The sequence below is a fragment of the Silene latifolia genome, chromosome 7, assembly GCF_048544455.1.
Source record: "Silene latifolia isolate original U9 population chromosome 7, ASM4854445v1, whole genome shotgun sequence".
Taxonomy (NCBI): Eukaryota; Viridiplantae; Streptophyta; class Magnoliopsida; order Caryophyllales; family Caryophyllaceae; genus Silene; species Silene latifolia.
In genome coordinates, this window is record NC_133532.1 from 101,987,005 (window position 1) to 101,995,624 (window position 8,620).

Below are 8,620 nucleotides of genomic sequence, written 5' to 3' on the forward strand. Positions count from 1 at the left end.
GGGGTATCACGTGAATTAAGCCAAAACTCGGGGGCACCATGTGAATTATCCCTAAAAAGAATTTGTAAATGTGTCGATTTTTAAATTTTGCGAACTTGAGACTCGAACTTGCGAGAGCGATTTCTGAGATAGAAATTTTTAAAATCGATTTTGCGATTGCGAAAACTTTTCGTCATGGAATCGATCCGTCGCGGATAAGGGCGACTAGCCCTTTCCCACTTCTAAAAAGGAAAAGGAAACTTGTATGTTTAAATGTGATTCGTGAAAACTGTGTCGTATTTCGTAAAACGTGAATGCAAGTGATGTGACCAATATTTGAGCATATTTAGTCCCCGAATTAGCCTCGTTCCTATGCTTTTTAGTGCATAATTGGGTCATTTACTATCTTTAGTCCTTTTTTTTTGCGTATTCTTTGAGGTTTTGTTCCCTTGGTAGGAGAGGAGTGCAAACCTTGCATTTTCATGGCAAAATGGAGCTAAATTGATCGAATCTAATGACCAAGCATCAAAGTGAAGACAAGACTAGAAGGCCTTTGTAAATAATGTAGTAGATGGGCAATGATGAAGAAGATCCTTGCATCTCCGACAAGATCCTTGAGGATTGTTGGAAGAAGAAAAGAAGAAAAGAGGAAGAAGCTGGCTGGACTACAATCCGTCCGTCGCAGCCTCGGGACGCTCGTTCCACCTCCAGAATCCGAGCGTCCCACCACCTTGTCCGCTCGTCCCACCTCCACAATCCGAGCGTCCCACAACACAATCCGCCTGTACAAGACCTCTACAATCCGAGCGTCCCGACCCCTTGGCCGCTCGGATTCCAGCCCAGTACATCACGTCTCTTCCTTGTTCCACTCGGGATGCGCATATTTCTGAAAGACTAGCAAAAAGGAGACTAACATCTTCCTTCGAGAGGAGCATTTCCTCAACTTTTCTTAAGGGTCTTAATCGTCATTTAAGCCCTTAGTAACCCTAATTTATGTACCTAATCCTCACTATAAATATCCCATTGTACTAATTAGATTATCATCTTTTTTTTTTTTGGTAGAATGTTAGTTCTTATTAAGCACAAGCAAACTATTACAAGCTAAATAATTAAAGGATATACCTACAGACAGGCAATCCAAGCTTTGTCACTAGCATTACTGATTTCCTTACAATTTATCAAATAATGCCTTAAGCTACTTTTAACTTGCTGAACCACCACATAAGGCCTGATGTGACCATAATTAGAGCATATTTAGTCCCCGAATTAGCCTTGTTCTCATGCTTTTTAGTGCATATTTGGGTCATTTATTGTCTTTAGTTCTTTGTTTTGCATATTCTTTGAGGTTTTGTGTCCTTGGTAGGAAAGGAGTGCAACCCTTGCATTTTCATGGCAAAACGAGACTAAATTGATTGAATTCAATGACCAAGCATCAAGGAGAGACAAGATTAGACGGCCTTTGTACATACTATAGTAGATGGGCAATGATGAGAAAAGATCCTTGCATCCCCGAGAAAATCCCCAAGGATTTTACGAAGAAAAGGGAAGAAAAGAAGAAGAAATGAGACTGTCCAGCAATCCGTGCGGATTGTCCAGAAGACGCCCGTCCTCCACCTCCAAAATCCGAGCGTCTTCACTCCAAGACGCCCGGGCAGCAACCCCAAAAGACGCCTGTCTTCTCCCCAAGACGCCCGGGCAGAGACTCTCGAATCCGGCCGTCCCGTGCTTAAGACACACGGATTCCAAGGCAGCACAACTTCGTCTTCTTCAAGCTTCAAGAAAGATGCTCATCCTTCCAAAAATACCGGCGTTTCCTTAAGTAGGGACTTAATCGTTATTTAAGCCCTTAGTTAACCCTAATTCCTACACCTAATCCCCAGTATAAATACCCCATTAGTCTAATTAGAAGAGCATGTTCTTCTTAGCAATCTCTGGTGTAGTTAATATCAATCAAATCTCTCTTTAATTTTGTAATCAACAATTAATCAAGTTTTAATACAAGTTTTATTTCCTTAATCTCTCTTTTGTTCATCCTTTATTTTGGGTAATTGAAGATTATTTGGGTTATTATTGAGAGATTGAAAACCTCTCAATCAAGCATCAAGTACTTCTTTTATTCTTTGCTTTATTATTGGAATCATTAGTAGGTATAATTCTCTTAATCCCTTTTTAATTATTGCTAATTATTTTCATTTATTCATCATGTTTCACTTTGTTGGTATGATTGACAACCTTGCTAGCATGTTCAACATGATAATGAGTGAGTAGTCACTTAGCTAGGGTTAATGGGTAATTAGGGGAAACCAACATGGAGAATGATTCATGCTTAAATTAATATGCTTTCATGGTTTATTTGTTTACTTGTTATGATCTCAACTCATGCACATGTTATGTTTGATGAAATGCGAGCCTATGAATCCTTGCATTTTTTACCCATCACCTATCTTTTCAATGAGACTTGTAAGACATAAACCAACTCGAGTCTTATTAGACCATGCATGTTGTTGAGTAGGGAAGACTAAGTCGACCTGTAGGTGTTGTACAATCTAATCGATTCGGCTCCGGGACCCAAACTTTCCTAGGATTGTAAGATATAACCCAACTCAATCCATCACAACAATAATTGCTTGCTTATAATTTGAGAACATGTTTGTATGATCAATTCCCATGAATTCCCTATGACCCCATGATACCCTAGTGCTTTTTACCAATTGTTTACAACCCTTTTTAATTCATCTTGCTTGTTTACTTTTATTGCTATTTAGTTTAGTGACCTTCTACATCAACCCAAATTGTGACACCCCTAAGACACCACTAGTTGCAATAGAAATCTCATCTCAATTCCCGTCCCTTGGGATCCGATCTTTACTTGCCTCTTTACTAATTGTAGAGTTGTTTGTGAAGCTATAAATTGTGTTTTGGTCTAGGTGCTCCTAACGACAAGTTACCGAAAAGATTCAGTCCGACCAAAAATGGCGCCGTTACCGGGGACGGTGTTAACTTGATTTAGATTTTCCTATATTGTTATTAGTTGTGTCTTTCTTTGCCTTGGGGAAGTAAAACTCCTCAAGGTTTGTTCCAATTGTTTTCGAGTTGTTTGATATTTTGCATGTCTAGAAGGTCACAAGGTGACTTGTTACCTTTTGATCGTGAAATTGAAAGAACTTTGATAACCAATAGAAGACTTGCTAGGAGAAATTTGAGAGGTATTGGTGAGGTTGTAGATATTCAACCAACTATTGAGTTCATCAACCCTTTTGCAAGAGAAGGTGAGGAGAACCCAACACAAAATACAACACAAAATCAACCCACAATGCCTAAGTTTTCATCACATTCCGTACCCACCGAGGAGAACCTATCCAATGGTACTCCCACACCACAACATCTAACCGGAAATTTCATTGCCAAATCCGCATTTATCCAATTAGTCGAAAGAAGCCAATTAGGTGGGATGCCTAGTGAAGACCCTCACTCTCATATGGAGGCTTTTTGCGATTATTGTGATGCAATTTCTTAAACCGGTGTAACTCAAGACCAAATTCGATGGGTCTTATTTCCTTTTTCTCTAATTGGCACCGCAAAACAATGGTTGAAGAGCCTTGATAAGGCTACTCTCGGAATTGATTCTTGGAAGAAGTTGGCTCTAGCTTTCTACAAAAAGTTCTATCCACCGGAAAAGACTAACATGCTAAGAGCTCAAATTACGGGTTTTAAGCAAAGGGATGAAGAACCTTTGTATGAAGCTTGGGAGCGGTTCAAAGGAATTTGTCGCTCATGTCCTCACTATGGACTTAGCGAGTGGTTCTTGGTACAACAATTTTGGAACGGTCTATATGAAGATTCAAGGAACATTCTCAACATGGGATCAAATGGAATGTTCACCGAAGTTGATGACAATCAAACTTGGAACAAAACTGAGGAAATAGCGGTCCATAACTCACAATATAGTAGACCTCGCAAGGCTACTAGAGGAGGAAAGCATGAAGTGGACTCCGTTACTCAATTGGGTGCTCAACTTAGTGCTCACATTGATACCATCAATTTGAAGTTTGAAAAGGCTATGGCTAGACTTGAAGAAGCCTCAAAATCACCAAAGCATCATGTTAATGCCATGACGGCATCTTCATCAATCCCAAGTGGGATATGTGAGAATTGTGGAACTTTAAGACATGACCAAAGTGAATGTAGGGGAACAAATGAACAAGTGAATGCTTTCTAAGCATACAAAAGTGGTACCCCTTATTCTAACTATTACAATGAAAACACCAAATTCCATCCAAATCTCTCATACAAAAGCCAAAATGTTCAAAACCCTAAAACAACATACACCCCACCTCCCATGAGAAACCAAAATCAAAGACCCTTTTACAACCAAAACCAAGGTTACCAAAATCAATCTCCATACAATCAACAAAATGACCAAGGTTTTGATGTTCATAAAGCGGTCCTTAAAATGCAAAAGAATCAACAAGAGTTTTTCACTCAAATGCAAAAGGATAGTCAACCAAAGGAAACCACCATCAACAACATCCTAGCTCACACCAAAATGTTGGAAACCCAATTGACTCAACTAGCATCTTCAAGCTCACAATGACAAAAGGGGCAATTACCACCTCAAAGTAATCCCCCAAGACATGAAATGGTTAGTGCCATTCACTTGAGAAGTGGTACAAGGTATGAAGCACCGAAGAAGCAAGTTGAGGATGAAGTTGTGGAAACTAGTGACAAGGAAGAAATTGTGCAAAACTCCAAGGATGGAGAACCATCAAAAGAAGAAGTTTCAAAGAAAAATGAAAACAAGGTGAAGGAGAAGAAGCCCATTGTGATTAGACTTCCTTTTCCAAGTCGTCAAGCCAAGCCCAAATTTGATGACCAACTTGGAAAATTTATGGAAATTGTGAAGAATTTGGAAGTCTCAATTCCTTTCACAGAATTAATCAATCACGTGCCGGCCTATGCGAAATACATGAAAGACATCCTCACAAAGAAGAAGTCGATCCGGAAGCTTGAGACTATCGCCTTCACTAAGGTGAGTAGTGCAATACTTCAAGGGAGTTCACCTCCAAAACTCAAGGATCCGGGAAGCTTCTCAATACCGTGTACCATTGGCGACACTACGATTAACAAAGCCTTATGTGATCTAGGGGCTAGTGTGAGTGTTATGCCGTACTCGGTGAGTAAAAGGTTGGGGATGGGAGAGCTTAAATGCACCAATATCACACTCCAAATGGCCGATAGATCGACGAAGACACCATTAGGGATATGGGAAGATGTTCCCGTACGAATTGGGAAATTTTTCATCCCGGTGGACTTTGTCATTGTTTATATGGAAGAAGATTCCAACATTCCAATCATTCTAGGAAGACCTTTCTTACACACCGCGGGTGCGGTGATTGACGTAAAACATGGAGAGCTCACTCTAGAAGTAGGAGATGAGAGTATAACTTTCAATCTTGACAAGACTATGAGAGCTCCCCATTTGCATGAACCATGTTTTATGATTGATCATTATAGCCGGAAGGATGATAGGAAGAAGTCGGAACTCCAATGGAAGAAGAAAATTGAAGATGCTCCATTCAAAGAGCAAGTGAATTGTAACAAAGAGAGCTTGCAAAGCTCACCAAAGTCAAGCAATGAAGAAGATGGCCTCATTGGCCAAGACAAGATAATGGGAGAATTGTCTCTATCAACTCAAGAGATATTTAGTGATCAAGTAGATGAAGTTTCTGGTCTTTGGGACGATGAGTTTGAAGGGATTTTCAATCCCTATATTGGTAATGCTATCGATCAAGACCGACAACAAGGGCAAAGATCTATTGAAGATCTTTATCATGACAATGAACAAGCTTTTGATTACTTCTTCAAGGTGTTGAGCAACATCAACAACACCTTGGACATGCCCCCATGACATATCACTAAGGGTGAGAGTTTGGTGGAGTCCTCCCTAAACCACCATTTGTAAATATTTCTAACTCCTAACTCGCATTTTAATTCTCATATTGCATTTTTGTCATTTTTGGATTTTTATGCCTTGATCAAGATAATTATCATGTTTGAGAGAAGTGAGGGAGGGACTAATGATTTCAATTGATGCGTAGTGCTTTAGCTTAGTGTGGGGATAGCAATTGCCTAGGCTATTCATGCCTTAGTAGTGCCCCCACAATGAAGAACACGAGATTTTGAAGAATGAAAAATGACAAGGGATATGCAAGTACACGGATGGAACTGAATCCGGGTAAAAGGGGAAGAATCCGAGCGTTTTCAAGAGAACCCGCCCGTCTTCAGGCAACCCGGGCGACTTGGTCCGAATCCGCCCATCCTTCATGAGCTGAATTTTTGAAATTTTGGGACTGTTAACAAATCCGGGCGTCCTGCGAAAGAATCCGCCCGTCCTCAGAAAGACGCCCGTCCTGCAAGGGAAGACGCCCGTCTTTTTGGCTGAGAAAAACAAGAAAATTCCCTGGAAAGGAATCCGCCCGTCTTCAGTCAAAGACGCCCGTCCCGCAGCTGAACAATCCGAGCGTCTTTGCTCAAAGACGCCCATATTTAGACGAGGATTTCTCAACCCAGAACAGACAGAATCCGGGCGTCCCGAAGGAAAGCCGCCCGTCTTCCCCCTGCATTTCAAAATTTTCGGGTCTTTTATAAACCCCCTCCCACATTCATTTCTTCATTCCTTCATTCAAAACACTACCCATAAACCCCAAAAACTCAAAACCCTCATCCTCTCCATCACAAAAACAAAATTTTCTCAACCACATTCCTCAAAATCAAATCAAAACATCCTTTTAACAAAAATTACACTCCTCTTTCAAAAAAATCAAACCAAGCACCAAAATCTTCAACCTTTGAGTCGATTTTTGAATTTATAAAGGCAAAGCCTTTCATCTTAAAATCGATTTGGGTATACTTGAAAATTGAAGATTTTCACTCTTTTCTTAGTTCAGGCATCAATGGCAAGGACAAAAGGAGAAACAAAGGCACCAAAGGTAAAGGCACTCTCAACAAGACAAAAGAGTCTTCAAGCAAAGAAAGCCTCATTGGCTATGGTCGTAACTAGCTCAAACTTGGAAGTGCAACAAGAACAACCTCCCTTGGAAGCAACAACATATACTACTCTGGAAATTGCTCAACTTTCGAACTATCCGGAGGTAATTTTCATTTCCAAATCCCATAGGGAAACTTTTGCCAAGTTTGCTAGAAAATCCTTTCTATCCACCAAGTTTATTTGTGAAGATGCCTTAGATAAGTTGGGTGTCCTTGAGCAAACTAGAGCCTTCTTTAAAGCCATGGGGTTGGAAAAATTGTTTACAACAAAAGAATTAACATACCCCTCCCTTACCTTAGAATTCTTGAGTTCTTTGAAAGTTACAAAGGTAGAGACCATGGAAAACACCGAGTAATGCCTAGCTAATGTTAGTAGGCGCATCTCCTTTGAGGAAATGAGTAAAGCTTTGGGTCTTGATGATTCACATAGTTATTTCAAGAATGTTGGCAAGTATGACCCCGCTCCTCTTTGGGAGGCGATTTCCGGAAGGAAATTTGAGAACTATCATGCTAGTCGCGCTCTAGTAGTCCACCATCCGGGCATTAGAGTGTGGCACAAGGTCATAGGGAACACCATCATTGCAAGAAAAGACACCAACCACTTTACCAAGCTCGATTTTGTTCTTCTTGAGTCGGCCTTAAACATTGGAAGGGAATTCACCAAGCCTTTCAATTCTCTAAGGCTTTTGGTGGATAGATGGCTAAATGTTGATTGTGGGAAGCAAGGCACTACCGTTATTGTGAATGGAGGTCTATTCACTCTTTTGGCTAAATACTTTGATCCGAACTTCAACAAGGATAGCAAGTATGTGGCGAAAAAGAGTGGTCATCTCACTGATTTGGATACTATGATAAACAAATACAAGTGGGTCTCTCATAACCCTCTTGACACCAAGTATGGATGGCTCACTAGTGAGGCTAGATCTTTTACTTTACCTTCGAAGATTTGTCGTTTAAGTGTCCATCGGACCAACTATCTCCTTCCCCTCTCAAAAGAGGCCGAATACATTATCCGACAACAAAGGGATGAAATTGAAATGCCCCCCTCTTCCATTGTCACACCACCCTATCCTTTCAAGTACCAAGAGTTCAAACCCGAAGGTGTTGAAGCAAGCAAAGATTATATGACTCTTCTTATGCAAGAGATGCACAAGCAAGCTTTTAAGGATCGGGAATATGCTTACTAAGCCCAATTTCCACCCCTCCTTCATTTAGCTAGGCAAGGACTCCTTGATCCTTCATGTCCTTTGCCTAGTTGGGCAGATAGGAAAGTCTTCTTTCCGAATGCATCTAGGGATGAGAGTCCGGGTGACGATGAGGTTGTCGGTGATGCGGTTGTTGATAGCATTGATGAAGAGGATAGTGAAGAAGAAGAAGAGGATGATGAACAAAGTGAACAAGAAAGTGAAGAGGGAAGTGGTGATGAGTCCACTTCTATTGAGGAAGATGATGATAGTGATGATATGATGGAAGATTAGCAAGCTTTGGAGGCTCCTACCCTCTTGCTGTTTGTCTACTTCTTTGATTTATTTATTTATCTTGATCATGGTTGGAATAGTCCTAGCAACATAGAGGACTAACACCTCGGCCCCAT

At 40.7% G+C, this 8,620-nt stretch overlaps 1 non-coding gene across 1 annotated transcript; it reads right to left on the bottom strand.

Annotated features, from left to right (window-relative positions):
- Window positions 1–3,664: 3,664 nt before the first annotated feature.
- LOC141593756 (small nucleolar RNA R71) lies at window positions 3,665–3,771 on the bottom strand. The gene has a single exon (XR_012521823.1). It is a non-coding gene; the product is annotated as a small nucleolar RNA R71 (small nucleolar RNA).
- Between the last annotated feature and the right edge of the window lie 4,849 nt (window positions 3,772–8,620).